Source organism: Acyrthosiphon pisum, chromosome X (genome assembly GCF_005508785.2).
Source record: "Acyrthosiphon pisum isolate AL4f chromosome X, pea_aphid_22Mar2018_4r6ur, whole genome shotgun sequence".
NCBI classification, from domain to species: Eukaryota; Metazoa; Arthropoda; class Insecta; order Hemiptera; family Aphididae; genus Acyrthosiphon; species Acyrthosiphon pisum.
Window position 1 is genome coordinate 28,020,511 of NC_042493.1, and position 8,807 is coordinate 28,029,317.

Sequence of the window (8,807 nt, forward strand, 5' to 3'; positions counted from 1 at the left end):
ATTTTGTATTGATCGATATATCAAACTTTAAACCCCCTTTTCACCTTTTTAGAGGACGAATTTTGAAAAATTATATCTTAGTGAGTGTCTACGCCATAAGACGAAACTACTAACCCAATTTCAAATTCATAGCTTCAGTGGTTCCTGCTAGGCAATGATGCAACAGTCAGTCAGTTCTGTAAGAACAAGTTATTTTGTATACCTACATCCCACTCAATGTAAAAAAATTTCTTAACTAGGGTAAAAATATTTTCAAAAAAATAATATAGTTGTCAAAATATTTTATAAGTTGCGTAAATAATTATGAAATATTTTAGTTATATACTTTGGCCAAGAAGTTCATATTTTTTAAAATATTTTTATGGAAACTTTATAAAAAGTAGTAAGTCAACATTTTTATGAAATCATATAGACAATATTTTGTTATCTTATGAGAAAACAATATTTATACAATATTATTAGTCAAATTTTCATTATTCAAGCACTTTAAAATATTCACAAAATATTATCATTTCCCAAATGCTGTATGGGATAGATATTGTGTAACTTGCATTGTATTTCATATTATTGTATTCATATTATTTTTTAACTATATAATTTTATACATTTTGATAATAACATAATTACTAATGCTAATGTACTGTATCTTTGCATGTTCATTTTTTTTTTATGTATTGGAATGTTATGTATTAGTAAGATGGATATATAACAGTACTGTTCTTATTTTTATCATTGATTCTTGTGATATAACTTTTTTACAAAATATGTGGTTTTTTACACTCATTACATCAAATGGTTTATAATACATGTTTTTTTTAATTTTATCTATGTACCTACATCCCATGCATTTGAAATGCTTGGATAATGATTGTAAGCGATACCACAATTATTAATAACTGTGTAAGTCACGCTGATATATAGTAGGTGTTAAGAAGTGTACCTTGTCATTGAGTTGGCTACTGTAATGATCGTTTCAAATATAATTTTTGAATTAAATTAATCGAATTTCGGGAACCTACGCTTTTTAGAACTAATAGTATGCAGAAGAGCTGTCTGAATAAAGTTATGCGATATCTTACTCCGAAAATGAAAAAACACGAGAGAAAAACATCGTATAACATGGTGAGCAGAAATACACGTGTATCAGACGAATACCAAAGTGGAAGTGTGGGACTAAAATTTGATATTTAAACGAAAAATAACGATTTTAGTTATTTTGTTGTAATTCAAAAAATATGATTCGTAGGAACTTGAAACTTTCGGCTACTGTGTACATTGTTACTTATTAGAAACAATTACATTTTCAAAATATTTATATTAATTATAAGCTATTTATACTATACGAACCAATACACAGCTGCACTGTTCTTCGCAGAATATCAGTGTTGGTTTATAAGTTAATAACAGATACCTATAGCAGTATTACATGAAATAATATTATGATTATTATCATGTAGGTAATTTATATATTTTATATTTGGAAAACAATAGCTTTACTAATAGAAAATTAAATTGCTAATCGCAATATAAATAATAATTTAAATATGTATAGGTAATACAATATTTTTGGAAATACTGGCTGTAATACGACTGTCTCCGCTCATAAACATTTTTTTATGGCACACAATCATTGAATTAAAATGTATCACATCCATTACAGTGACCTACTTAAAGAAAAAGTACACTCGATGCTCTTTATATATAGCAGAGTAACTTCTCCGGTTTTTATCATTGTCAAATTTTAATGCATTTCCATTTGTTCAAACAATGTTTATGCAATTTGCGTGATTTTAAAATCAAAACAAAATGTTATTATTGTAGTATGCTGTATAAAATTTGTATAATACAAAATTCATAACTATACTACAGTTTAAGAGGACGCTACACGGTCATTTGTTGTCTTCGTCTTACAAGTGCGTAATATAGCAAATGTACGCTCAGGCGAACGCGTTTAGCTCCTTAACTAAATTTAGTTTCAAAACTAGAGTAAATCAACCTATCATGAATCTTGATGGTATGTACATCATCTGGGTTTGTAATTAAGTTTTTTACGATAGTTCAATTTTTTAGTAAGTTATACGTATATACTATAGCGTATATTAAAAATGCTCGTAACTCACTCAAAAACTGAATTATCGTAAAAAACCCACATACACACCCAGATAATGTTCTCACTAATTACTATGAAGTTTAATAATAGGGCGATTCACTCTAATTTTTTAACTAACGGAGGTAAACGTGTTCTTCTAAGTGTAAATTTTCTATATTATGCACTTGTAAGACGGAGACAACAAATGTATGGCCTCATCTTAACTCGCACGGTATTCTCAGTATTATATACAAAGTTTAATATGCGAATAATAACACATGATATATTAATTATATAATAAAAAACAAAACATGCGCTGCGTTTTAACATCACTAAGTACACAATTGTACATATATTATTATATTGTTAATGTTACACAATCAATAAACATCATATTGACTGATGGATATGAATTATTAAGTTTCTTTTTAATGGAGAGGCTCCTATCTCAGATAAAATGCTTTTTATTAAATTTATTATTGATAACTTTGATCGTGACCATGTCGATGTCCTGGCAGCTTTTTTTTATAATTATTTGTTTATATTTATGGCATAGGTACAATCAAATATGTATGCAAATTGAAAATTAAAGTTCACATGGAAAAATTTAAATTTAAAACTATCGTGCTGCTAATGTTTTAAAAAAATAATTATAAAATGTTTATTTTAATGCGAATGTATTTTTTTAAGTCATAATTACTGTGCATTTTTAAAGCTATTCTCTGGGCGCTAGAGATCAACGAAAAAAAATTAGAGAGAGATAGAGCTAACTGCTAGAGAATACCAAAAACGTGATGTAAAAATTATTTTATAAGCTCCTTCGATATTTATGAAATGTAAGCAAGATAACGGCAATCATTTGCTGATAAGAATAACTAGTTATTTATTTTGCATCTTTACTTTCTGTGTTTTGTCACTTAACTTAAAAATATCATTGAAAGTGAAAAGCTTTAACGGGGACACTGGACTCTGTGTATCATTTATATGTTATTTTTCCGGTGGCCCGTTTCAGATCCCACCGGCCTAAAAATTAATAAGCTTTCAATCGCCAATTATCACAGATATATTATTAAATTTTCTATTTATTATTTTGTTTATTGAAAATGGATTTTTCGTGCTCGTTTTAGTGAGATATTAGGTTCAAATAAAATATACACGGTTCATCATACAGTATTCAATAATGATATATATATCACATAGCTGTTCTCAATATTTATAACAAAAAATAAAAATTAGTTTTTGAATTTGTATGTATAATTTTATTATCCATTCAATAAGAGATTTAAAAAAACAATAAAAACATTCAATAAGTATTTAGCAGCACATATTAAATTAAAATATTGTATTCTTTCAAATGAGATAGGTATTGAATGTTATGTTATAGATACTTCACTGTAGATACAGTTATTGATAAATATATTAAAACCTGTACTGTGAGGTAAAGTTGAATATTCCATAGTAGGGTTACATTGTTACATTAAAATACTGATCATGGACTAATTTATAAAAACAAATTAATTTAATTTGTTATTTTTATTGTTTAAAATTAGTTAGGTAAGTAACTACCTACTTTTAGCAGAAGTACCTACTGTTATGTTTTATATTTTATTTTTACGAGGGCAAGAATTTGTTATAATTTTATTTTTTATTAGTACCTAGTATAAAGTTTATTATATACTGAGTGAGCTTATCAATATAATACGTAAGTACCTATACTTTTGTGTGTGTTAATTTTTTAGCATAAAGACTCATTCAAATGTGCTGCATGTGGATTCAAAAATACCCCTACTATGACTTCTTTAGCCAAATGTGAATAAAAAGTTACTTGTGTTAACTACTTTTTAATAAATTATTATTTAATTTAAATTAGTTTTAAGGCTTCGACGGCTGACGTCATTAGCCTGTAGGTTGGGAGGGTTGGTACAGTAGGGTTAGTACGGTTTGTACGGTCGATTAAGTACACGTGTATGTGTGGCAAGGTTTTTGCGCACTACGAATCAGAGTGGTCACCCATCCGAGATCTATCAGCAGTGGACGTTGCTTACTCTCAATCACATCACGTGATTGATTTTCGAATCATAGCTTTTGCTGGGGTCCCGTGACCCACACATATTTTTTAGCATCAACAATTCAGATGCATATATTTTTAAGATTTTTGGAACCATAATTTATATAACTTATAATGTGTAGGATGTCTAGTTACGAGGCACCAACATAATATTATTTACTAATATTAAAACACCAATAAATGAATAAGTAGGTATAGGCACCTACATTTTTTTTTTTAAGAATTTGAATGGGTTGTTTTTGTATTTTGTATCTATAATGTAGTTAGTACTGTAACAGTTTCTAATACATTTATTGAATTCTATTTATATTCCGGTATCAATTGATATCTATTGATATCTTTAGAAATGTGAGTTTTTATTGTACAGTTTAATAAAGTTGTATTATACGCATGGGATAACATTATTATTTATTTTATGCAGGTTGTATAATATATATAAAAAAAAATCAGTCAATATTATTAGAAATTGAATTTATTATTTAAAAATGTGATTTATATATGAATTGTAACTTAATTATTTTAAATTTAAATTATTTCTAGTCACTAGGTAATTGGTATCATCGGTTGCATGACTTTAAATATTAATTTACTCTAATATAATTCTTATATTATTGTGGTTTTTAAAATGTTTCACGAAATTATTAAGCCATTTTAAAATTGGTCATAAATCATAATATACATTATTTTAATAACGTGTGCTAAATTTGCGATAATTTGCAAGGTTTGGTATTGTATAATATTGATGCGTATTACGGTATTACGCTAAAAGGTTAGGTTAGGTTACGTATTTTTATTTTTCTAAATATATTGATGGATTTTAAGAATAATATTTTCAAGTGGTCATTGGTGTGATTGTTATTTGTACCTACTGCCTTGTCAATAATTAATTTAAACTTATCATTTTTGGAATATTTTTTTTTTGTGTTACTTGATTTATTTATTACTATAGTGGTGTGCTTTAAAGGTAGACATGATATTATTAGTTATAATAACACATAATTAAAATTAATAATCTATACAGCTTACAAGCTACAGGTGTTTTTGGATACAATTTCTTTGTTGATAGTTACAAGTACAACTTTACAAAGGTAGATACAATGAATAATATTATACGTAAAAATGAATAATGATAATAATAACAATATTAACGAACATTATTACATTTTAATAGTTTGTTTCAAGACTCTGTTTTGTATTTTATAGTCTTCATTTAATACTAATTAACATAATAATTTAACTTATTCAACTGTGCTTATTTTGAATGCTACCTACCTATTAGTTATATATTATATATCAGTACACAACAGTACAATACTGTACTCTTGGGTTAAGCATTCACCCCCACCCTAGCCCACGAAAATGTATACCAAGTGCGGCTTTGTACTATGTATATTGTAGGTTAGGTTAGAATTTTGTTTTATTCGTTGCAAAATAGTACATTTACTATTTAGTGAGTGCCAGGATATACCTATATAGATACATAATTTCTAAAAAATCGTTTAGAAGCTTTCTGTGAAATGGTTTTTTCAATGTTTTTTTTTTTTTTTTTTACTATAAATGAAATAAAAATGTTTATTCTGTACGATGTATTGTACATAAATATATTTTCAACGACATTATATAACACTTGCAGTCGAAACGTAATTGGACGACATTATAGTAAATAAACGACAGTAGGTACAAGTACAATTTTAACTATATGTATATTTTTTTACTTGGAAAAAAATTGATTAAATTCGTAAGACAAACTAATTATTATTGTTATTAAAACATATTAAATACATATCAGATGATGCTATTGCGTTGTTGACGACTTTTTATGGCGGCAGAAAATAATATTTAATTGTATAGTTGGATAATTTGTACTTACGTAAGAAAACAACATTTTACCAATATTATAGTACCTACCTGCATTATATTTAATCTACATAATATTATATATTTTTATATGAACTCAGTCTACGTATAACATCGGAATATAATTATATATTATATAATATATATATAACATAATACACAATAATAGCAATAATTTCATGTGGTAGTGTTGCAGACTGCAGTGCATACAATACGTGTATATTCGTCGAGGTAGGTATATGCCTTACCTACATACGAATCACATCAAGTGTGACTATTTAGTATTTATACCGTATAAACTATACGGATACCCTAGTTCAACCCTTATGACTGCATGGCATAAGCGAGGACATAATATATCGTGACTGTATTTTTAACAAGCGTGTATAATAGGGGTGGTTTCGCTGACGACGACCGCAGACGTATATTGCGGGGGAGGGGGGGAGAGCGGGGAATGACATTATCGTCGTCTATATATAATGTGGTCAGCAAGTTTACGTGACTTATAAGTATTCAACACCCACGCACACACATACACACTGCGGTAGTGGTGGTGGTGATGTGTTATGCAAGGGGTTTAATGTGTAGGCATATATATTATATATACACGTTATAAGACATTACATAATTGAATTACACACGCACTTATGACTTAGGTATATTATACACACGCGTCGAGTGCTTAAATAGGTGTCACCCCGCGGAAGGGATGTTCGATATAAGTAATTTACATTATTATGTATAGCAGGCGTATTACGAGATATTACTATGTACATAAAACATAATAGTTCGATAACGTATCGTTTACACACCGCCTCCCCCTCCGTTGTCCGACGACACGTCAACCGCGCGCGCGTGTACCCATATATATCCACCAATACCAGATAGGTATATGTCTGTCCCGTCCAATATTATGTGTATATATAGCACACGCGGAGAACCGATGATGTGTATTACATTTAAGTCTTCACTGCCGGAAAACCTTTTGGAGTTTCGCAGCTGACGTTAAGCGCACACACGCGATACAGTTTTACTTTTCATAATCGTGTGTGTGTGAGTGTGTGGGGGTATATAATATGCGTAGCGTGTGTATGGTGAGCGACAAAAGTAAAACACGTTGACTACGATTAGCAGTTGTCGAGAAAGACTCTTAAAGACTACAATATAATAATAATAATATATATTACGCTATTTTATGTTATTATAAAACGCAATAATGTTCAAGTTGACACGGCGCGAGCACACAACGACGTCGACCGCGATATTATAATATACGTCATAAACGGCGTGTGATTGTTGCCTACTCTATACACCGGAAGCGGAACGAGAGCGTGGAAAGATTCACGAGAAGGGATTCTTATACGCATCATTTATACCAAGGTTGGTATATTATGTACATCGGCCAGAGTGGTGCAACGCAGACGAAACGAAGCTAAGTGTCAATTTTTTTGTTATTAAAATTATAGTTAGGGTAATATTATTACGTAAAACAATGTCCCTCCGCCGGTAAAAAATAAATAATATAATTATATAATATTTTATTCCGTGGTATATAATTATATTTCATACGAATAGGCTTTTTGTAGGTCATCCATGGGGTTCCAAAGTTATTACACTAAGACCCTATACAATTTATTAAAAATTGCTGAAAAAGTTTCCGAAATCGCACTAAAACCTTCGAAAAATTCCGAAACGAAAAAAATGAACACATTATGAATCGGAGTGGTTTGGTTTGGTTTGGTTTTTTTAAAACTAAATTCAACTTTTTTACTCGAACCGAACGCTTAATGTTAGGTTTCATTTTTTGAACTTCGAACAGTTCGACCAAACCTTATTAATAACACTTCATAAAACTGACGTAAGCATTCAGAAAGTATAAGAAAATTAAAGTAAATTCAAAATATACCTAAATCGAGATAATTGCATTAAAAACGAAACCATAAAATAAGATCGATTTGCTTAAAATTTAAAATGGATTTATTGAGTTTATTTGATTGTAGGTAGGTAGCTTATTTAGCCATAAATTAGTTACACGCAATAAATAAAAATATATACAAACACAACAATTTCTGAGCCCTATTTATATGTTTATAATTTATAATACAGTACAATGGCCGGAAAACCAAAAGTTATACGTCCATTTTTTTTCGAAGTTATTTTTGAGTTAATTTGATAAATCAGGGTCAATTTTATAATTTTGATAAATATTGTTACTCTAAAACCTATATAAAAAACAAATTAATTAATTGTAGCCTACTCAGGCACGGTGTTTTTTGTGTATAAATCTATATAATGTCCGTAATAAAAATAAGACACACAATTTATGTACATGTTTAAAAATATTTATCTCAGCGTAAACATAAAGCACACTGCCTATTATATATTATTATAACATGTCTGTAATTGTTATTTAAAAAAAAAAACGAATTAACACATTTTGGACTCAGCTATGGCATAATATAGTTTAGTGACAGAAATAAATTTTAAATATTTTAAATTTTCATAACATTATTAATTTACCGACGATGAGGGCACAATATTAGTTAACCGTGTACGGTATATTTTGTTGTATAATCAAATAATTCCAGGAATCGGAGAAATAAAATATTTAAACACGACTTTATGGCAACTTTATTTATACTATATTTACCATGGAATTATAAAAACGTAATACATACATCATAGATGTCGTAGATCTTCTGTTAACTAGTAGTATATAATATTATTGTGTTTGACGGCTGTGACTACAGACTAGTACAACGTATTTTCGGATCTTACAGCCATACATATTTT